Source organism: Nycticebus coucang, chromosome 9, assembly GCF_027406575.1.
Source record: "Nycticebus coucang isolate mNycCou1 chromosome 9, mNycCou1.pri, whole genome shotgun sequence".
Lineage (NCBI taxonomy): Eukaryota > Metazoa > Chordata > Mammalia > Primates > Lorisidae > Nycticebus > Nycticebus coucang.
The window spans coordinates 5,594,133-5,618,245 of record NC_069788.1 but is presented as its reverse complement, the minus strand read 5'-3'; the positions used below and the strand labels follow the sequence as shown (position 1 = coordinate 5,618,245).

The 24,113-nt window shown below is 39.6% G+C and overlaps 1 non-coding gene across 1 annotated transcript; it reads left to right on the top strand.

Annotated features, from left to right (window-relative positions):
* Positions 1-6,093: 6,093 nt before the first annotated feature.
* Positions 6,094-6,219, top strand: LOC128595205 (small nucleolar RNA SNORA15). Its single transcript, XR_008382854.1, has one exon. It is a non-coding gene; the product is annotated as a small nucleolar RNA SNORA15 (small nucleolar RNA).
* Positions 6,220-24,113: the final 17,894 nt, after the last annotated feature.

Genomic DNA, 24,113 nt, shown 5'->3' with positions numbered 1-24,113 from the left:
TCAGAAGGGCTCAGGGGTAAATCTGAAGAGCCTCCCGATAGCCAAAGACAGGACAACTTCATCACCAACAGCAAGGGATCAAAACACATGAAATATGGTTAAATCATGAGTCTGTGTATTTTTTTAAAACCAAATTATTCACTCTTGGAAGATGCTAGGGAACCAACTCAATATGAAAATTGATACATAAAAAAAATTAAGCATGTATCTTGCCTATACTGTTAAATGCTTTATCCCAAAATAACAAAATAGTAGATGTGGGAAAGTATTTCTTTATAGAATTATTCTGGTCAGTAAGTGATAAAGGAAAATATTGCCATTTTGTAACGAGGCTAGACAATGATCACCAATGGCTGTAATAGTACAGCACAGAAACACGCAGACATGTGCTTCTGACAGGACATGTAATACCTCTGAAGTAATCTGCACCTCCAGATTAAATCTGAGTCTAATGAAGTTTTTAAATGTAAGTGGCACTGAAAATACAAGGGACAGAGGTACAAAGAAGCAATCAGCAAAATCCAGACTATGGAAAACCCTACAAGAAAAATGAATTTAATGAATAGATTGCAAGCAGAATAAGATAAAGAGGAAGAAATTATCTGTATATGAACAAACTCTTAAAATGCAACAACCAATTGCAATCTAAGAACCTTATTTCAATCCTGAGTCAAACTGTATAAAAAACTGTAACATAATTGAGAAAATGTAAACATTGACTAGATATTTAATAGTACAGAATTACTATTACTTTAGGTAAGACAGTAATATTGTGGTGTTTTTTTAAAAAGAATCCTTATCGGGTGGCTCCTGTGGCTCAAAGGGGTAGGGCGCCATCCCCATATGCTGGAGGTGACGGGTTCGAACCCAGCCCAGGCCAAAAACTGCAAAAAAAAAAAAAAAAATGCTCTAAAAAGAATCCTTATCTTTTAGAGAAATATGTTGAAATATTTATACACAAAATTAAATAACTTCTGGAGTTAGCTTCAAAATGACCCAAAGGGAAGACGGAAGGCTGGAGATGAAGCAAGACTGACCGTGAGCTGGTGACTGTGAACTGCATGGTGGAGAGTTGGGGCTTATCACTCTAGTATCTTTACTTCTGTATTTGTTTGAAGTTTTCCTTAGTGAAAAAGTTTTTTTAAAGGCAAAATAAACAATCTTAGAGCTTTGATTTTACTTTAACGTATTAGTGTCTAGCAATCTTAGTTCCTCTTAAATATTGTAGCTAAAATCAGCAATTCCAATGGCAAACACTAATATTAAATATACATATATACAATGGCCTGAATGTTACTCTGAAATCATGAAAAAAGATGTTTACACATGAAAACATTATCTAGAAAAAAGGATAATGATAACAGCAAGTGGCTCTACCGCTCAATAGCTATGTAAATCTGTCAAATTTACCTAACCTCTCAGTCTAAATCTAAATATTTTAATCTTTAAAATGCGAATAGTAATAGTAACTACCTTAGGGAACTGTTGTGAGGATTAAATGGGATAATTCAAAAACTGCAAAAGCAAATACTTGGTAAATATCAAAAATTATATTAGCAATTCAAACACATGTGATGCTCAGTAATTATGAATGATGTTCCTTGTCAAAGACTTTCAGTTTAAATTCCATTAATATAATTGAAAGTTGATTGTACGGTAAAGATGAAGATCATTTAGTTTTCATTCACACAGCAGATGTGGCACTCTACAATCCAAGCTACCTAAATCAGAGGGGCCAGCCAACTTTTCACCACAAAGAGGAAGAAGCCTCCAAACAGTGCTCTCTTCTCCTCCCAAATATATCCAGAGCTAAGAAAAAGAAGGAAACCCCCACTGCCCCATTATCCAAGTCCTGCTCCCTGGGACAACTATTTTAATGACATACACCTTTATGTTTATACTGTTTCTTGATTTAGCAATTTTAGTCTCTAAAAATCAGTATTTCATTCACCCTTCATTTTAGATGATTATAACATGCAATTACGTGTTGGTTGTTTGCAGGGATTTCTTTTTTCCTTAAAATTTCTAATTACCTTGTTTTCTTACTGAGATTTGGGAAAAAGCATGTTTCTTACGTATCACCAGTATTTACCAGCTTCTTAATAACAGAAAATCCACACCATTCTTTCCCTTAAAGACATTTTTCCTAGATTTTCTATTCTTATTTGAAACAGCTACTTTTCTAGACCTGTTGCATTGTGGTCATTCTGGAATTATTTTTATTCAATTCCTGAGTTAATGTGCTTTGTCATCATCTTTGTTAGTTTTCAGCATCAGTTCACTGGTCCACGTCCTTAAGCAACACCTTCACAAAGGCCATATAGTTTAAGAAGTAAATAGTATTATATTCCTCACCTGCCTGGGAATGTCTGGGTTTTACCTCACACTTGCTAATTTTCATAGGTTCCAAGTTCTCTCAGAACTCTGAAGATACTTGCTGCCTTTTAAACTCTCAGTGTTGCTTGTGAGACATTTGTAATAGTTATTCTTTTATTCTAATTTTATCTTTTGAGCTGTATATGAACAGTAATGAATAACAAAAACTGCCTGCCCTTAGGGATTTTGCCCCAGTCATACTCATCTGATTCCCACTCCTTCACGGTGGCACTCCCCTACCTTTGTGGCACCATGGAAGACGTTTTTTCCAGTCCTGGAGCGGGGAGAGGGGAGCTGCTGTAAGTACAGACAAAGGCTCCCCTTCTGCTGTATGGCCCGGTTCCTAACAGGCCATGGACCAATACCAATACCGCTCTGCCGCCTCGGGAGCCACAGCTTTATAGAATACCTTTTTTCATTTTTTCCTCCATAAGAGTTTTAGAACTTTGCCTCCTGTTCTACTGAAATTTCACAGTGATATGTATGGGGTGGGGGGGCTTTCCTCTTTCTCCCTCACTTCCTCCCAATCTGGAAATGTGCATCTTTAAACATTAGAGATTTCCTTATATTACTATTCTGATAATTGATCCTTTCCATTTTTTCTTTTTGAAATTTGTACTTATTTTATAGCAAACCTGCTTTGTCTTTTTGCTCTATTTTCAAAGAGTTTTACTCAATTTATCTTCTAAACCATCATTTTTTAAATTATCCCAATATCTACATCCCTTTTAATTCTGATTTTTAAAAAATTATTCTGCTCTTGCTTTATTGAGGATTTTTTTTTTCTCTAAGAATATTAAACAGACATTTTCTTTTTAAGGTCTCTATTGATCCAAGAATTATCTGCTTCACGTGGTGTCAGTTTTTCTGGTTTTATTTATATACTGCTGGTTTTATTTCTTTGAAGGTAATTTTTGGTTGACCATCAATACTTAAGAGAACGAGTGAATGGAAACACGGCTTCCTGATGGGACGCCTGCAGAGAACCAGGCATTAGCAAGCTACATATCACACAGGGAGTTCCCTAAAAGCTAGAGCGGAGAGACGCCCCCCGCGGCAATGCTACTTTTCCTTCAGTCTTCGTTTTTATTGACAGAAGAAATAACCTCTGTATATTTTGATGGGAAAGGGAGGAAGGGCTGAGTGAAGAGAAACAGGGTATGTGACAGTAACTGTCACTGCACAATTTGGGTGGGAAAGGAGGCACAACTGTGCACACTTCCATTACTCTTCTCTTCCCGTTTTCACCCATCCTCTGTCTGAGATTCTAATGGTCACGTGAGAATCTTCCTTTGCTGCACCCCCCTCTCGAATGTGTTGGGACACAGTTTTCTCCGTTGAAATGTTTCATCCATCACTACTCTTTGTCTCTTTCAGAAATGTTCCGATCTCTCATCTACTGCAAGTACTCTGTCTTCTCTTCAATGTGATAGGATTATTCTTTTTTTTTCTTTTGTATTACTTTAATACACTTGGTCAGACCTACACCTTTCACAGCAAATGTACCTCATTTTAAGTCAATTATTTCTAACAATTATTCTCATCCTTTCAGACAACTTGTTTAAACAACCAATGCTCCCAAGTCCATGAAGCTACTGCTCCATTCACGCATCCATCCGATCAATAAAAATCACTGATGATACAGATGCCATTTTAGACAACGACGGAACCAGAAAGCAATAATATACTATGGGCTTTTACAGCAGGGTCTCAGGGACAGCTCCCCCCACAATTCTATCCAGTCAGACCATCCTATTATTTTGCTTTATTTTCTTCATAGACCTTGGTACTATTGAAAAAAAATCATACACTATCTTACCTATGAGAATAGAAATCTCATTTGTATAGTCCACTGTAGTAACCACAACAATCATTCATTAATTATATACAAAAAGATTATTCTATACTATTATTCCAAATAGAATATTAACAGTCTTGTTTTCTAAAATTTCCCTTTTTGTTTTAAAGAAAATGTTAAGTCTTCCCTCTTTCAAAATAGTTACATAAGGCTTACTTAAATCTCTAAAATCCCAAGAGGGAAAAGTCAGCAAATGAAAAAATTTGTTCAGATCCATTGCTATTGTAAAGATGAAATATTTTTTCTGGGTTTATTTTAAATAACTTTTCTGTCCTAACAAGCTTCAGAGAAAATAACTTGTACATGCAGTTAAACCAATAATTTTCTATTTGACTAACATAATCAAATCATAATGTTATTATGTGAATACAATTACACTCTTGAAAAAGTAACCTATATTAATGGATAGAACCTAAGAATTTATATTCTGTGTACAGTTCTCCAGTTTAACCTAATTCATAGTAACCAAGAATAAATCAATTCACAGTTGTTCATCTGTTTCCCGCGTGTCTGTGTTGAGGGGAGGAAGGTCACATGCATTCCTTCAGCTCTCTCAACAATAAGCAAAAAATTAACTAGATAAAAGCAAAAAATAAAAATCACAAGTCTTGCCCAATTTCAATTTGTAAGAACTGTTAATTTTCTAAACATGGCCAAGAGTGCTTCTATAGCAACGATAGACAGCTATCCAATCTAATATTTGTCATTTTCATGAAAAAATAAACTTTCCTTTTAAGAAAAAGTCCTGAACAGTATAGGATACACATAATAAGTCAGAAAAGAGACAACAGAAAGATTCTTCAGAGCTAGAATATTTCATTTATGTCTACTTACAAATGAATAAGAAAGTAAATCTAAGCTCCTAAGTCCACTTCCACCATATATAGAAAATCATGATCATCTGACGTATGTGACTCTAAGAAAGGCTCTTAGTTTTAAGGAAAAAAACTGTATAAAATCAACTGTTAATTTCCTGACATGCCCCTGTGCTCAGCTTCTCTGTATGTAACACTGCTGACTAGCTACCTTTACTACTAGCAAAACGATTCCCACAACAGGCAGCTAGGCAAGTAAAATGAAAATAAACTAAGAGCGATAGAAATAAGGAGTTAAAGTTAAAAAATATGTTTCTACATTAAAACAAAGGGCAAAAGATTAAGAAATAAAACCAAGTTTTTTTAGTCCCCTATTACAGCAATTTCTTTATCCTACAACATTTACTTGCACGACACCTACTCTTGCTTAGAAATCAAACTATTTGGTGAAAAATAAAATGAAGCTTAAGAAATCAAAAGAAACTATGTTTGCATTTTAAGTATACTATGTATTACTAGTCAGACTATATAGTAAATGCTAGACTTAAAATCTATGGCATAATCAGCTTCTTTTAAATAGCACTTTCAAACAATAGGTCAAATCAAAACATCTTAGCTACACCATGTATACCAAATTTTAGTCAAATGAAACATCACAAAATGTTCACTCATTCGATTTACTGACTAGTTGCTGTCAGGCACTGAACTACAGATGATGCTGGAGATACAAAAATCAGTGTGATAAAACAGGTGCCCTGCCCTTAAGGAATTCCCAGCCAAGAGAAGAAAGATAATGCAAAAGAGTCTAAGTTATAATGGTAAAAGGCAGAGGAGGCTAAGTAAACTCAGAACTAAGATTGCAAGAGAGAGGGAGTTTGAGATGGTTTCCAGAGAAGATAATGCCTAAAATGAGTCTTAAGGTATTAGCAAAGTGTAATCGTGTGTGCGCACACGTGCACACACACGTGTGTTTGGAAGGTAGAGTTGGTAAATGAGGTTAGAAAAAGAAGGCAGTTAGTGAAGTAAGCCCCTGCTTCATTAAGAGGATGCAGCTTCTTTTATCAGTAGTTTACACAGCCAGACACCATGCAAAAGCAGTCTTCCCTTTTAAATGACTGATGATATGCTAAGTTATTTCATAGCATATCATTGTTAAAGGTGAACACAAATATGAAAAAAAAAAAAAGAGGATGCAGCTTGTGCAAAAGTAGAGGGCATTAGATAAGCCTGGAGTACTGTCAACTGCAAACTGTGCTGTCCCACAGGATAACTTCTGAGCACAGGAAATGTCAGAATAGGTATATGCTGAAAGTATAAAATGCGTGTGGCAGTTTAAAAATGTAGTACATAAAACAACATAAAACATCTTTTCGATAATCTTTTTAATATTTTAAATACATTGAGTTAAATGAAATATACTAAAATTAATTTCACCAGTTTGTATTTTCTTGCGCAGATACTGAAAAAAATATGTATATGACTTACTTTATATTTCTATTGACAATGCTGGTTTAAACTGCATTTGAGTTTGAGCTGAGGTAGTAACAAGAGATAAGAGTTGGTTAGAAACAAAGATCTTCAATAGAGCTGAAATGATCACATCTGACATTTACAAACATTCATGCCCAACCAAGAACTGGAGGGCAAGTGGTGCCTGTGGCTCAGTGAGTAGGGCGACAGCCCCATGTGCCGAGGGTGGCGAGTTCAAACCTGGCCCAGGCCAAACTGCAACAAAAATAGCCAGGCGTTGTGGCAGGCGCCTGTAGTCCCAGCTATTCGAGACGCTGAGGCAGGAGAATCGCCTAAACCCAGGAGCTGGAGGTTGCTGTGAGCTGTGACACCACGGCACTCTACCGAAGTGGGATGCTGTCTCTAGGAAAAAAATTTAAAAAAGAACTGGAGGGCAGTAAGTCTGGAGGAAGAACACCAGCTGGTCTTGATATCAGCTGACAGATGACAGCAGTGTGGCTAAGGTAGCATAACTAGAGATACACAGTACAGAATTGATTCCAGAAACATTTATCAGGTAAAATAAACTAGATGTGGTGATGGATTAAATGAGAGAAGAACATGAATAAATTCCAAAGTTTGGGGCTTGCAAAACTAGAATATGGTACAACTGGGGATGCTCTAACGAGGAAAGGTGACGGGTAAGTACCACACAGTTAGGAGAGGGTGTGGGTGGACCACAGGTGAGTTAGAGATGTCTGCGGTGACTTATGTGGAAACACCAAAAACTAGCTACAAAAGTTTGAAGGTAACTCAAGTGTTTCAGGACAGAGATTTAAAAAACTGGGAGGGTGTTAATAAAATATAGATAGTAGAAGCTAAGAGAGAGAAGAAACTCAGCTAAGAAAAAGACACAGTAAAAAGACAAGACTGAGTTGTGGGGAAAACCAATAATGAAAAGGGGGGAAGAAGAAGAGGATCCTGCAGAGGAGTTGAAGAACGGAGGAAAGAACCAGAAGAGAAGGGTAGCATCTTTATTGTCGTGAGTTGCTGTTGTATCTTACAGAGTGATGGTTTCTTGATTTTTAACAAGAGATGTGACTCTGACAAAAGCAAAATCTTTTCCAAGGTCATCAATTACTTTTGATGTTTTAAAAATATTATTAGAAACGACATTTTATGGACTTGGAAAAACAAACTATTACTTTCCATTATGGGTTCGGACAGGCATGTTAGTCAACATGGAACAAATCACACAGTGACATATTTAAAATAGTAATATAAAATTCAGATATGGAACTACAACTGGAAAAAGTAAAGATTAAAACTGTGAGAGAGAGAAAAAGAGAACTGGAACTTTATCGGTTTTACCGTTTTCTGAAATACATATAGCCAACCAAAATCGTTCTAATGATGACTTCTGATCCTAAAGAGTTATCTAATACAAATTCTTAACCTGGAGATAAAGGACAGACATAAACAGGTGTGTGGCCATGTATCCAAGTGTACTTTCTTTCCTAAGGAGAGGAGCCAAAACCTTCTTTAGACTTTGGGGATAACAGGGTTATCCCTGGTGGAAAAATATTAAGAAAATCGCCAGTCAATGCCTCACACAAACCAAATACTCTGAAAATAAGCCCACGTTAACGAACCATTTTTTTCACGTAATATGAGCATTTTGATAAAATGAATCCTCACAAATCTATCCCAGATACAAAAAATGACGCTAGTAATTTGTTACTAGTTGATATTAGTAATTTGTGCAAGGCCACAAAGTGAACAAAAGAGGGGTTTATACTCAGGTGGACGGGGCCAGTGCTCATCCCCACTGCTAAACACTGTCCTGTGGTCCACCCACACCCTCTCCAACTCACAGGTCCCAAGAAGGCACGTTTTGGCTAACCATCTTTACTTTTCTCGTTCCGTCCCTTAAGTGTGTGTAAAGTTTTCACTGCCTAGACACATGTGCCTCTTGCACTGTAACCACAGTCTAAAAATAAACCTATTATTTATCCCAGAGCTATCAAAAGCCTCCTTCCGCTTCTCGGCCCTAGGCCCGGTCCCTCCTCTCTCGTCCTCAGCCTCCACAGGCTTCAAGGGGGGTTGCTTTGTTTTTAATAACGCTTGACCCCCTCCCAGAGCCGCCTGCACCGTGCTCCCTTCCTCCTCTTCCCGGGCACAGGACAGAACCCTTTCCCAGCCCTTCTCCCAACTTCCCGGTCTTCCCCTCCTCTGCTCCACTTATTTTCCCAGGATTTTCTCTCCCCCCACCCCAAGTCCGCATGCCCTCCCCTCCCCCTAATCCTTTCATCCTCTAGCTTTAATAACTCCACCCACAGGCCCCCATTCTCGAACGCCCCCGTAGCCAGCCTCCCACCACCACGCCCCTCACCCGGCCCCACCCCGACCTCCGCCACCCCCAGGGTCTCCACGGCCCGCCCCGGCCCGCCCCGGCCCGCAGCCCCGCCGACGGCGCGTCCCAACTCCTTGCCTTCCCTCCCCGGACCGAACTGCCCACCAGGGCCTCCGCGTCCGGCCGTCCCTTAGGCGGGTGCCTGGCTCCAGTGGAAGCTGGGGAGTGGGTGCTGAGGCTGCTCAGGTGCGGAAAGTTTGAACTCTGGGACGGGACAGGGGCGGGGACCGTGGCTCCTAGGCGGCAGCGGCGCGGCGACCTGGGCTCCAGGGTAACGGAGGCGGAGATCCAGACTGCACCGCGGGACAGTCCCAGCCAATGAGCGCGCCGCTCCCGGAGCCTCCATTGGCCTCTGTTTGCAAACGCCCTTTTCATTGGGTCCAGTAGAAGTGGAAGGCGGGAAGACGAGTGCGGGAGGAGGCGGCCATTGGTCCGCCGCTCTAGCTGTAGCTAGACCGCGAGCAGGGAAGCTGTTCGCCGCGAAGCTCGGAGCGCGCCCTGCTCTTTAGGGCTGTGCTCAGCGAAGGGCGACCACTGAGCGTCCGGGTCCCTGTGAAGAAAGGCGCGGGCTCAGGGGAAAGAGGGTTCGTGAAACGAATTGTAAAATTGGCGCCTGCTCAATTAAAAACATGCACAATTGTCTCGACTCCTTTTTGGTAATTGGTTGGTTTTAAATTAAAAAGGAATTGTAAACCAATGGCTGGTACTTCTCGGTCTTTCTACTGAAATGGCTGATTTTTAGGAAGATGGGTTGGTGTACGGACGCTGCTTGGAGGTCCCGGCCTTCGTGGGTCACGGACGCGCCGTGAGCTTGGCTTGCAAATGGCATTTAGGTTTCGGAACGAGCAGGGGGTGGAAGGGCGTTTGAAACATCAGCCAAAAAATTCTGTCTAAGAAAACGCCTTTGATGCACGTCAGCGTCTTATTGAGAGCTGCTGTGTGACATATTGTACCCCTTTAAAAATTGCCAGTGCATTAAACGGCATTAATTGCAGGACCAGGGAAGGGAAAAAGAAAATCCTCTTTTACAAGAAGGTTTTAAGCCGCTCTGAGCCTACTGATTATCGAGACGGTTTAACTCATTCTCTGCTGATCTCGCTGTTTTTACTTCTTGACGACAAATGCGTTTTTCTGACCGTGAAGACTGGTAATTCCTGCCTCTCGCTTGACCTTGTTTTCCCACCTCTCCACTCTTTCAAAGCTTTCATTTTAACCTGTCGAGATATTCTACTTCGATTTATGGATTGCCCTCCTAAACAATATTATAATTAAATATGATTTTCTGTGCGGGCAATACATCTCTTAAGCTGGCAGCCATCTGTTAGTGAAAATAAACCGAGTGAGCCCTAAATTGCACTGAAATGGTTTTCAGTTAATTCTTTAATCTCTCTCTGCTAATACTGTTTAAATAGCTCACTGTGAATATTGACTCTGTTAATAGTATGTAGTTTAATAGATGTATGGGTTGATTCCTTTGGAAGGACGTTGCTAGGAAGTCAGGAAACATCTGTGTTTCTGTGGACAAACACCTCTCACCAGAGTCGTACAGGGATGGTTGGCGCTCAAGGACAGCTGAGGATGGAGTTACCATTTATTCAGCACTCTGAATGTCCTGGCAGTGTAATCTCATTCCATCTTCATTCATGACTCTAGGCAGGTGTTGTTAGTCACCGTTTATACTCGAGAAAAGATTCAGAGTGGCTAACGAATCTACCATGAGACGCTTAAGTGAAACCAGGATACAAGCCCAGGTCTGCTAAATCTCAAATTTTGCAGTTTCAAATTGCACGATTTTGTTGTGTTACCCTACATCTTTAAAAGAGTTACCACTAAGCAAAAAAGATTTAAAAGATTCAGACAATTCAAAAAAATTGTCTAGTAGTATGTAACATATTCTCAAGATCCTTGCAATATGCAATTTTGTTCACCCTATCACGTTCTTAACAGTGTAACAGTGATTTATCAATTTATAACACTTGACCTTGAAAAAAAAGACCAAAATAATTTGTAAGCTTATGGAAGTGAAAATCAGTTTTTTGAATTAATGTTTTTAAAAGGTTAGTTCAAAATACGAGGTAACAATGTCAAAAATTTTTATGTTGCTATTATGGGGTTTTAATATAATCCTTATTGACCGGGCTAGAACTTTCTAAGATTATACTATTTGATATTTCATGTCGCTATATGCTATATAGTATTTTGCTTTTCAGAAAAAAAAAATCAAAATCACATTTTTATATTTCTGCCACTTGAAACTATATTTAACAGAAATCAGGTTCCTTGTTGTTTTAAAAGATACCTTTGTGTATGATGCCCCATGATCATATCAATGTATACAGTTATGATTTAATAAAAAAAAAAGATACCTTTGTGGAATAAATACTAATGGTCATTAAGCACCATGGAGTTTTATTTTTAATATTCCCGGGCTTCCATTAGTATTGCAATATCTCTATATTTGTGATACTGCTAACTTCATTTTCTGTGGGACTTGGTCTTGTTTAATGCTATGTGGCACTGATACTATACAGGGTGGACATAAAGTTTGTGTGTAGTTTACTACGTTAAACTTTTAGATGCTTACTAATAGGATTATTTCATATTCCTTATGGGGAAACGTACAGCATTTGATTTGTCAGAATTTCCATAAAAATTCACAAGTAGAATAATAAGACTTTCCAACTGTAGACGATCCAGAAATCAGAGTGACTAATTTTAAAAGGGATGGCATACTATGTACAATACCTTGGGAAGCCCACAAGCATAATTTTCCCTAGCTAAAGTTCAGTTACCCATTTTATACCATTCTAGAAAAAAAGTACTATTACAATTTTGTATATTTTCCCTAAATATGTGATAAGAATAAAAATTTAACAATTTCAAATTTGAGTGGTGTCTGTGGCTCATGGAGTAGGGTGCCAGCCCCACATATGGGAGGTGGTAGGTTCAAAGCCTGCCCTGGCCAAAAACTACAACAACAGAAAAAAAAACATAATAATTTCAAATTTAACTTACTGGTATTGCTTACATTTTTAAAATTTATTAATAGAGTCCAGGTAAATAGTAGGTTGTTAGCATATAATACTAACTTTTTTCAAGTATCTAATATGCTAGATGTTTAAAAGAAATTGAGCAGCTTAGGAAATCTTGAGTTTGGTGTAAAGAATAGTATAATCAGAGACAGAAAGTGGGCTGCTCTTATAAAAACAAATTTAATCTAATCTGGTTGTTATTATTTGGCTTTGCAATATAGAAAGCTGATATTCTTTGATTATTACTCTATTTAAAGGATAAAATTTTTAAGCACTTGATCAAATTTATGAGTTAATTATTTTGTTAGTAGAGAAAGAAATGAAACCATTGAAATCTTTATTGGTAATTTTCTTGCTTCATAATTGGTGGGTGAATCATCAATAAAATTTGAATGTTACAGAGTTTAATTTGGGGGACTTCTGCTTTTGTTTTATTTAAAAAGAACTAAACCAAAAGGTTTTGGTTAAAGCTATAAATACATACCCCGTTTCCCCAAAAATAAGACAGTGTCTTATTTTAAGGTGTGCTCCCAAAGATGCGCTAGGTCTTATTTTCAGGGCACGTCTTATCTTTCCTGTAAGTAGGTCTTATTTTCAGAGGATGTCTTATTTTCGGGAAAACAGGGTACTTTCAGATTTTGTGACTCCTCAATTACAGCAGACTCCTGTCAAAGACAGGCCTAGAACCAGTTTCAGCAATAATTTCTGGAACTTCCCAGGGTATCTCATACTTGCAAACCTACCTACCTTTACTGGTAGCCCCTGCTAGGCAAGATAGGAGGACTGCTTCTCTGCCAGGCAGCTGTCCAAGCCACTTCTCTCCAGAACTCAGCAACTTCCCCTGATGGCTGTCACTTATACCAGTGAACTGGAATTGTGCCAGTTATGTGCCTACTGTTTCTCAGCTCCTAGCCGGCGTTTCTAGTATAGATTCTGTTCTATGGTGCTGGAGCTGGGACTTGGAAACATTTCCCAGACTCCCCTGCTGGTTGGCTCATCAGTATGTTCTGCTGAAATGAAGCACTTACAGAGAGGTTGGAAGGTGGGAGGTGGGGAGAATGAAGTTCCTTCTTGACGTCCCTGTTTCTATCCAGCAGCAGTTGGCTCTAGTCTAACATGTCCTTTGCTTGCAGAATATAAATGAGGAGAATGAATGAATGTGTCTGTTGTTATATTTGTAACCTACACTATTGCTTTACCTCCTCCTTCACCAAAAAAAAAAAAAAAAAAAAAAACCCACACATAGAAAACAGCAAAAGAAAAAAGCTCCATAAAACTTTCTCCACCTTACAGGGAACAACTAACGCAGCTGATGATCCCATGAGATGTCTTGAAACTTGCTCTTATTTTTGCATAGTACTCTGCAGAGTACTTTTCCTGAAAATCCCCTTGTATGATCTTAACCCTGAGAAATAGGAATGAAACTTATTTTCCACTTTCAATAGATGAGGAAACGGATGTTGAGGTTTAAACCAGATTTGTCTAATAGAAATAGAATGTGAGCCACGTTTATTTAATTTTAAATTTTCTACTGGTCACACTATAACAGCGGTTCTCAACCTGTGGGTCATGACCCACAGAACTGTATTAAAGGGCTGCAGCATTAGGAAGGTTGAGAACCACTGCACTACAGTAAAATCAGTTTATACAATATACGGTGGAACCTCTGTAAGTTGATCACTTGAGGGACGGTTAACAAGCTGGTCAACATACAGAGAAGGTCAACATAAGAAATGAGTCCTACTGTACTGATCTGTACATGTGGTGCCTGTCAGTTGTATGAAAATTAGGCCAACTTGAGGTGGTCAGTGTAGGGTGTGGCTAACTATGGAAGTCCTATCATAATTTATTAAATATATCCAAAGTATTTCAACTTGCAGTCAATATTTTAAAATTATCAGTGAGATGTTTGACATTCTTTCTTTGTACTAATATTTCCACTCCTATATATTTTACAGTTACAATACATTGCATTTCAGACCAGCCCCATTTCAAGTACTCAATAGTCACATGTAGGTCATGGCTTCCCTATTGGACAACACAGGGTTAGATTAGTTACCCAGAGCCTCACATCAGGAAATAGTCCCAAGTAGTCAGCATCTGAAAAGGAAAATCATAATGGTCTGTAAACTTAGAGACCTTAATTCCAGCTATGACTCTGCTCTTGCTGACTGTGGGATGATGGACAAGGCATTCTTATTTATTTTTTTTTTTTATTTTTTTATTTTTTCATTGTTGCAGTTTGGCCAGGGCTGGGTCTGAACTCGCCACCCTCAGTATATAGGGCCGGCACCCCACTCACTGAGCCACAGGCACCACCCCATTCTTCTTTAAAGGTTTGTTTTTGTTTTTCTTTTGTTCTTTTATATTAATTTTAAATCATAGCCGTGTACATTAATGCGATCATGGGGCACCATATATTGGTTTTATAAACAGTTTGACACATTTTCATCACACTGGTTAATATAGCCTTCCTGGCATTTTCTTAGTTATTGTGTTAAGACAATTATATTCTGCGCGGCGCCTGTGGCTCAAAGGGGTAGGGCACCGGTCCCATATGCCAAAGGTGGTGGGTTCAAACCCAGCCCTGGCCAAAAAACCACACACACACACAAAAAAGACAATTATATTCTACATTTACTAAGTTTCATATGTACCCTTGTAAGATGCACTGCAGGTGTAATCCCACCATCAGCCTCCCTCCGCCCATCCTCCCCATTCCCCAAATTCTTAGGTTATAACTGGGTTATAGCTTTCATATGAAACTTCTTTAAAGGTTTGTTTCTGGGTTTGTTAAACTCAGTGAATGGCACCAGTCAGTAGTCAGGTGTCTTTACATCCCCCTTTCATCCCTGCAGTAGAACCCTTTCTCAAATAAATTCTTATATAGAACCCCCATATTTAAAACATAAAAGACATATTTAAAACATAGGAACTGCTTCTCTGTTGAAGGGGGTATGGAAAGAGGCAGAAGAGGGCAAAGTGGATTACAGTCTGTTTAACCCACACACACACACATACACGCACATACCTACACAAACACACATGCATTTTCTGAGGCAGCGCTGCTGAATCTTTTGGTAATATTTGAAACCTCTCCCAAGAAAGCATCTCTAAAATCCTTCTCATTTTAAACAAGTCTGTGATAATGTGGATATAATTTCACTCAGGCTTGGTTGACTCTTTCAGCCAGTGTTTATAAGATTTAACCAAGACAGGCTTGGCGCCTGTAGCTCAGCACTTAAGGCACCAGCCACATGAACCAGCTGACGGGTTCTTATCCAGCCCGGGCCTGCCAAACAACAATAACAACTACAACCAAAAAATAGCTGGGTGTAGTGGCAGGCACCTGTGGGAGGCTGAGGCAAGAGAATCGCTTAAGCCTAAGATTTGGAGGTTGCTGTGAGCTGTGAAGCCATGGCACTCTACCTAGGACGACATAGTGAGACTCCAGTACTGTCCACAGACATTAGTATATTGGTGTTTGATTCACATTTTTCATTCCATAGAATCATCAGTTTTTATAATTGTAAGGAGGCCTGTAAGAGCAATTATTAAAGTGGGTTTTCTGATGTTATTTTTTCCTACTAGACTCTTCTCTTTAAACAGGACCTTGTACTAAAATGCAAAATATTCTACAATAGCTAAAATCCAGACTGCTACAAAAAGGTGCAGTGGCTGTGAGGAGGTAGAATACTCACAACTCAGCATCTTCCAAATACTCTTCCATAAGTGGCCCCCAAGAATGCTCTCTCAAATCCCTGGAGCAAACCAATACACCATTTTAACAACCAATGATTAAACCCAGCTCCAAACCTTCATCAGATGAGGAAACGGAGGCCCAGTGAGATGCTCAAAGTCCCACCCCAAATTGATATCAGAACTGAAATAGAACTCAATCACCAGCTCAGTGCCTGTGCCTCAAGTGTCTAAGGCGCCAGCCACATTCACCTGAGCTGACGGGTTCGAATCCATCCCTGGCCTGCCAATCAACAATGATGGCTACAACCAAAAAACAGTCAGGCATTGTGGCAGGGGCCTGTAGTCCCAGCTACTTGGGAGGCAGAGGCAAGAGAATCACATGAGCCCATTGGAGGTTGCTGTGAGCTGTGATGCCACTGCACTCCACCCAGGGTGACAGCTTGAGGCTCTGTCTCAAAAAAAAAAAAAAAAAAAAAGAAAAAAGAACTCAATCACGTTGAGGGGAGCCAGCTGGTACTGGCTTGCAAGAACCAATGGTTATGTCTTCAGAAATTTTGCAAGCCAGTTGACCTCAACTGCTAGATCAAAATCAGCCATGGTGAAATATTTACACCACAGAAATCAGCAAATGCTACAAATCAGAGCTGTCCCCAGAGGACAAGCAATCCTCAAAATCCAGAGTTCCTGAGTCTGGGTCTTTGTGTTCTACACAGAAACCTGAAGATAGATGCACTGGATTTTGATAGAAAACACAAATTTAAGGTAATAAAACATTTATAATAAACCCAAGTAGAAATTGTGTCAGTTCATGAATAAGAACTTACCACCTAAAATAGCAATTCTCAGAACTTACCATTTCCTATTACCCTGTGGATACTGGTTCCTTCGATTTTTCTCAAGCTGTTATTTGGAGTAGTCAGCTACTTTAGGGAATGCTTTCTTTTTTTTTTGAGACAGAATCTCACTATGTCGCCCTGGATAGAGTACTGTGGCATCTCACGGCTCATAGCAAGCTCAAACTCTTAGGCTCAAGTGATCCCCTTGCCTCAGCCTCCCAAGGAGCAGGAACTGCAGGTGCCTGCCACAACTCCCAGCCATTTTTTGGTTGTAGTTGTCATTGTTATTTAGCAGACCCGGGCTTGGTTCAAACCCTCCAGCTCTGGTGTATGTGGCTGGTGCCCTAGCCGCTGAGCTACAGGTGCCAAGCTAGGGAAAGATTTTTAATCTTAAAGTGATCCAGGCAAGTAAAATCTCTAGAGCATCATTTTTAAATGTTTAAAGTGTTTTAAAATTATTTAGAATTAAAGCCTGATCATAAAATAGGGAGAAAATAGAAGAAGCTGTTGAAACTACTGCTTCAGTGGCCGATGATCTGGTATATCTTTTCCTCAGTCTCCCTCTGGTTCTATTTCTGGCTGAGAAGGTTATTGAAAGGTCGGTGTAAACAAGCATTGACGTCTCCAAGCTTCTCAGCTGGCCTCCTGTCTCCTCTTATTTAATCTCCCAGCTGAACTTCTGACTCATTATCTTAACAATGACTTGTTTCCCTCTGCCTGCTCCTCCCTTCACTGGCCATTTTCCTCCTCCTTTGTAGCACTGCGGCTGCCCTGCTCCGGTCTTGTTTGGGCATGCTTGATGTCAATGCCTGAGCTTCAGCTGTTCTTTTGTATCCATGGTGATGGATGAAAAATAAGCTGCTTTGCAGCGATTTGAACTTTAATCCTGTCAAATGATGCATGCTTTATTACTCAGGTGACTTTTCCACATACTTTCAGATCACTGAAATCTTGAATTATTAAGGAGGAATTAACATATTTACTTTTCGCCTTCTTTTCTAACCATCATTATGCCTGGGTAAATTCAAATAATCTGTGATCTCAGCACCTGAAAATGTTGTCCTGATAATTAAATTGATAGGAAAATTTCAGAAATAAAATTCCAAAGGAAATTGTAAAAGATATTTCAAGTTCCCTCTACACGTACATACGTTCCCTAATACACGTACATAAGTAACTATATTAGGCTAAGTAAAGCATGGAAGGAAAACATGACAAAAACTGTAAAACTACAAAGTAGTGTTGCCCAGCATGCTGGCCACGTAATAGTAGTGGAACTTGAGATTGTTTTAGTGGTCTAGAGAAGTCATCAAATTTTTCTGCTTTCATGAAAGAGAAAATCTGAAGATGTTGGTGGTCTCAGCACCTTGATAACACTTGTTAATCATTGTTCTTAAAAGCGCAACAGGAGGGCAGACTTTCTGCACACAACCTTTGCAAGCAATAGTTTCTGGCTAACATGTTTCCATTCTATTAATTTTCACAGTTTCCTTCCATTTATAAATGACCCTGACTTTCCAGTGATATAAAATGTCCTTACATTATAAAAAACTATGTAATCAGGGCAGCACCTGTGGCTCAAGGAGTAGGGCGCTGGCCCCGTATACTGGAGGTGGCAGGTTCAAACCTGGCCCCGGCCAAAAACTGAAAAAAAAAACAAAAACTATGTAATCAATAATTCAAGTGAAACGAGTGGGGTGTGGGGTAGAGGTCATGGCGTCTGGACCAGATATCATAGCAGGAAGAACAGGAGAGCAGTTTCATGTTCCTTGCCCTAATCCACAGCCCCGAAATTAATCATGGGGGGTAAAGATCAGGCAGACACAAACATTATGATAATATGACATTACCCGTGATATTTAAGGAAACCATAATAGTTGGATGACTTAGAAACCTTTTCCTCAGATAAGGCAAATTAAACAATACAAATAATAAAGATTACTAAGCTTGAAAATGTCTCCAGTCTTTCCCTCTCCACTTTTTGCTTACTAGAATATTGAGTGGGATTTTTTTTTTCCTGCTGCCTCAGAATTGTAGCTACTACCCAAAGCCAAAACTGTTCTCAAAAAGAGCCATAAATATTTAAGAGTCAAAACGTTCCATTGGGGCTTACTTAAAAGTGCTCAACCACCTTACTGGCATCAACCACCACCCCAGGAAACTCCTCTCTTGGCCTTTACCACACCAAAAGAGAGGTCTGTCTGTGAGGAAGAAAGGGAGAGACCCGGTGTAGCTTTCTGGAGGGAGTTTCCATTCCACTCTCCCTCGGCCTGGGGTGTGAGGGGGATGAGGGGAGGAAGACCAAGAGAGTAATTCATAGAGAGTCCTGGGTGCCTTGAAGAAGAGGAGATTGGCTCTCATGCCCAGACTAATGCCACCAAACTGAGGTCCCTTGTAACTCTGTGTTGCCATGGCAATAAAGCATGTTCATGTGGTATCCAATGTCCATTTCTAATCTAGAAATTTCTGAAAGTGGAAGTAGAAAAACCACTTCTATTAAAGGCTTAAGACGTGTATACCTGAAAAGACGGAGGGGGCGCCCAGCCCCACTCAGTTCTCCATGACTTTAAAGGCACGACAAGGAACTCCGAGGTTTGACGACTGCCTGAGTTAGAGAAGAAGCCGAAGAGCATGAGCCTCCCAGGAGGCTGCTGGGCGGCAGGTGGGCAGCCCAGAGTGGAGCTGGGAAGGGAGCTCCTGGGAGACTGGAGGGGGGTCTTCTTTTTCCTGACAGTGACAGACACGACCTGGTTAAAGCTGAGCATTGCCCAAGGGAACCACATTTGACCTGCCTGGAGACTGTCTCAGGCTTTGCGGCACTGTCATCAGCCCTGAACACGTTCAGCTGGAGTGAGGCCGGTGATGCCTGCCTTCCCCTGACCGTGGGCCCTTCCCGTAAGAGACTGGAGGGCTTCCCTCTCCCTCCACCAGGGCCAGTACACAGCCTCCCTGCTGGTCCACAACGTGGGTTGCTTCTGGTTTCTGCTGTGTGGGGGAAGGAAAAGAGATTGAATCAGAAATGAGAGGGAGGTTTTAAAACTAGACTATGCCTCAAAAACTGAAAGTACCCAGGATATTATGGAATCTGTTCAACATGTTATAATGATAAGAATCTAGAATGCAACTAAGCATAGATGAAAGTAGTGATTAGGGAGGAAAAGGATAGAACTTTTGTTAACACTTAGTTAAGACTATTCAATTAACATGTAGAATCCAACTGTATATATAATTTTGTATCATGATTTTCACTTAATACTTATACTATTTCATCATCTTATAAATCTTCATAAATATAACAGTTTTGTCTTTCCATTTTATAGATACTCCATTTTTTTTAAACCATTACTCTATTGTAGGACAATGGTGGATTGGGTTTTTTTGTGTGTTTTTGAGACAGAATCTCATTCTGTCACACTGGGTAGAGTGCTATGGCATCATTGCTTACAGCAACCTCTAACTCCTGAGCTCAAGAAATCCTCTTGCCTCAGCCTCCCTAGTAGCTGAGACTACTACAGGTGCCCACCACAATGCCCAACTAGTTTTTCTATTTTTGTAGAGATGTGGTCTCACTCTTGCTCAGGGTGGTCTCGAACTCCTGAGGTGATCCACACCCTCTCCCAGAGTACTGGAATTACAGGCGTGAGCCACTGTACTTGGCCATTGGTGGTGTTTTTAAATTTTAAGATCTGAATTATAACATCTGTTCATTGGATGTGATTATTATCATTATTAAACATCCGTGGATTTTTGACCAAAATAATTCTGACTACCTAGTATTTCACTAGAAGACAGCTTGAAGCATTAATAAGCTGGCTGGGAGTTTCAATTATGTGTGTTTACTAAACTGACAGCATTACACACTATCCTTCTAGTGTTTGCCAGTTTACAAAGAGCTAATGGGTGTTGTCTTACAGGAAATAACATGCCCTTGCCTTCTGGAATATAAGTGACACAGAGGTGGGAGTTCCTCTTTTTCCTATTCTTTGCTGAATGCCTAATACCTAGAACAGGGCCCATCACACATGGGAACTAAATAAACACTTTCTTCAATATAAATAAATTAATGTAGTTTAAAGTAGGAGTGGGACATAATTACTCCTTAACTTCCCTTTACAGAGCGTTTACAGGAGCCACACAAGTAGTAGGCAGTTTGAGCAAGCCTGAATCTGAATGCGGAGAAAAGAGGAGACAGAGCCTGTAGCAGAAGGCAAAGACCAAGGGGGAAAGGGAGCCCCAGGTTCCTGGCACCTGAACAAATATCCACGGGGATCCTGTGGCTTTGTTCTTATTAAGATCAAAATTACTGGCTGTGTGGTAGTGGCTCATGCCTGTAATCCTAGCACATATACATTAATGTGCTTGGGTTATTCCTTATTGTCATAACACACCATGATGAGATCATGTAATCAGGACTAGTTTTCCAGGAAAATTAAAGGGAATAGAGCAAATGCAAGAAATTTAGGCCTAGTAGGGTTGAAAAATTAGCTAATTTCAGGCCTCAAAAGTTTAGAAACAAGAACAACTCCAAGAGGCAAGTGATTACAACCAGCTGGGATTGACTAGCCCCCCCACCCCACCCTCCGAGGTCTGGGACAGGAGGAAACCTTCCTGGAGTTTTCAGTTGTTGTGGAAAGCTGTGTGTTGAGTGGAAAACTTGAGTGGAAGAATAGGCAGACTTGAGTGGAAGAACAGGTAGACTTGAACAGTATACAGCAACTAGATTAGAATGCCAGTTGGAGTGGAAAAATAGGCAGACTTGAACAGTATACAGCAGTATACAGCAACTAGATTCAAATGCCAGTTGGAGTGGATTTGTGATAGGTTTGGTGGCTGGAGAGGCAGCCATACTGAGAAGATCTTGGTGGCCAGGAGGCTGCCATTGTGGGAAGGTCATTAGAAGGTCTTAGCAGAGGCCTAAAGCACAGCCATCTTAATTCTACTTCCCAGCATCAGAACTCCACTCTTGAGATAGGCTGAGGGACTCCACACCCCACAGGAACTGGAGTCACAGGGCACTGTGAGACCTACTCCTCAAGAATTCTGGAGAGCTTTAAGACCCTAACCCAGCAGGGTCTGAATGCTAAAGAAACAATCAGGCGATCACCAAAGGCAACTAAGTTTGGAATGAGGACCATAAAGGTTGCTGGCTGCGATCTTTGTCTCCTAAGAAAACTACAGCATCACCTGGTGTCCCGGCCACATACTGCAACATACTATCATCAAGAGCAGGACTTCTGTTTGAAACAAAGGAGGTAGTGAGAAGAAAAAAGGAGGACAAGGAGGTGAACAATAAGAAAGAACAAATGAGGAGGAAAAATTCAGGCGACAGGAAAAATCAAAACAGAGGAACTCCCCCAGGGGACCATGAGGCAGCTACTAGAAAGACTCCACCTATAAAGAATTAATGGACTTGACAGAAAGGGAATTTAAAATATGAATAATAAAGACAATAAAAGGAATGGACCAGAAAATGGAAAGACAGAACCAAACATCAGACAAGGTATGTGTAGACTATAGAAAGGATATGGTGGAGCTTAAGGAAATGTAGGAGACAATCAGGTAATGTAACGATGCAGTAGACAGTATCAAAAATAGGTTAGACCTTGGAGAAGAAAGAACTTCAGAGCTAGAGGGTAAAGTTTTCAAGTTAACCCAGGTGTTAAAGAGGCAGAAAAGCAGAGAGAAAAAGCAGAATGGACACTTAGTGAACTATGAGATTCCATGAAGCGTTCAAACACAGGAATAATAAGAGGAAGAAGATTGACCCAAAGGAATGGAAGCCCTACCAGTGACTATCATAAATGAAAACTTCTCAAGTTTTACTGAAGACCCCAACACACTCCTTTCAGATGGATATCAAACCCTGGGTCATCTCAACTCAAACAGAGCTTCTCCAAGACACATTGTAATGAACCTGTCCAAAATCAAGATGAAAGAAAAAATTCTGCAAGCAGCCAGGAGTAAGCACCAACTGACCTACAGAGGCAGAGCCGTTAGGATGATAACAGACTTTTCAACTGAAACCTTCCAAGCCGGAAGAGTATGGTCATCTACCTTCAACATTCTTTTTTGTTTTTGTTTTTTTATTGTTGGGGATTCATTGAGGGTACAAGAAACACATCTTCAACATTCTTAAACAAAACTATTTTCAGCCCAGAATTCTGTATTCTGCTAAACTAAGCTTCAAAATTGATGGAGAAATCAAATCTTTTACAGATATAAAAGCACTGAGGAAAGTTGCCACAAAAGACCAGCTCTACAGGAAATACTTAGACCTATTCTCAACACTGACCACCACAATGGGCCACCAGCAAAGTAAACATCCAGAAGCTAAATGTCAAAACTTAGCTTACACGACAGCACAAAAGATAAAACTACAAAATGAACTTTCACAAAATAAGATGAATAGAGCTCCACCACACTTATCAATTCTCTCAATAAATGTCAATGTATTGAATTCACCACTGAAAAGGCACAGGCTGGTTGATTGATTAGATTAAAAAAAAAACCCAAGCACAAGCCATCCATATGCTGACTCCAGGAGACACACCTATCCTTGAAGGACAAATCAAGACTCAGGGTTAAGTGATGGAAAACAGTATTTCAAACAAATGGGAATCAGTAAAAAAGGACGGTTTGCAATCTTATTTTCAGATATAAGAAGATTTAAAGCAATTAAAGTTAAGAAAGACAAAGATGGACATTTTATACTGGTAAAGGGAACAATACAACAAGAAGACATCTCAATTTTAAATATTTATGCACCCAACTTAAATGCTCCCAGATTTATGAAACAGACCTAGATGGGTCTGCACAATATAATAACCCATAACACCATAATAGTTGCGGACTTTAACACTCCTCTGACAGAACTGGGCAGATCCTCTAAACAGAAACTAAACAAAGATACAAAGGACTTAAATATGACCCTAGAACAAATGTGATTAATAGATATATACAGAACACACCTCCCAAAGCTAAGAAATATACATTTTTCTCATCAGCCAATGATACGTGCTTCAAAATCGACCATATCTAGGATACAAATCAAACGTCAGCAAAATTAAAAGAATAGAAATTATACCTTGTATCTTCTCAGACCACAAGGCAATAAAGGTGGAACTCAACTCCAACAAAAACATTCATCCTTACACAAGGACTTGGAACTTAACCTTATGCTGAATGATAGTTGGATTCAGGAGGAGATAAAAGAGGACATCATTAAATTCCTCAAACATAAGAACAATGAAGACACAACTTACCAAAACCTGTGTGTTACAACAAATCAGTCTTAAGAGGGAAATTTAGATGCCTATATTTGAAAAATAGAAGGAGAGCTTATCAATGAACTCATAAACCATTGTATGGAATTGGAAAAAGAAGAACAATCTAATCCTAAACCCAGCAGAAGAAAAGAAATAACCAATATTAAATCAGAAATCAATGAAATTGAAAACAAAAGAATCATTCAGAAAACTAATTTTTAAAAGTTTGGTTTTTTGAAAAAATAAATAAAATTGCTAAACCTTTAGCCAGATTAACTAGAAACAGAAATGTAAAATCTCTAATAACCTCAATCAGAAATGATAAAGGGGAAATAACAACAGATGCCACAGAAACACAGAAGATCAT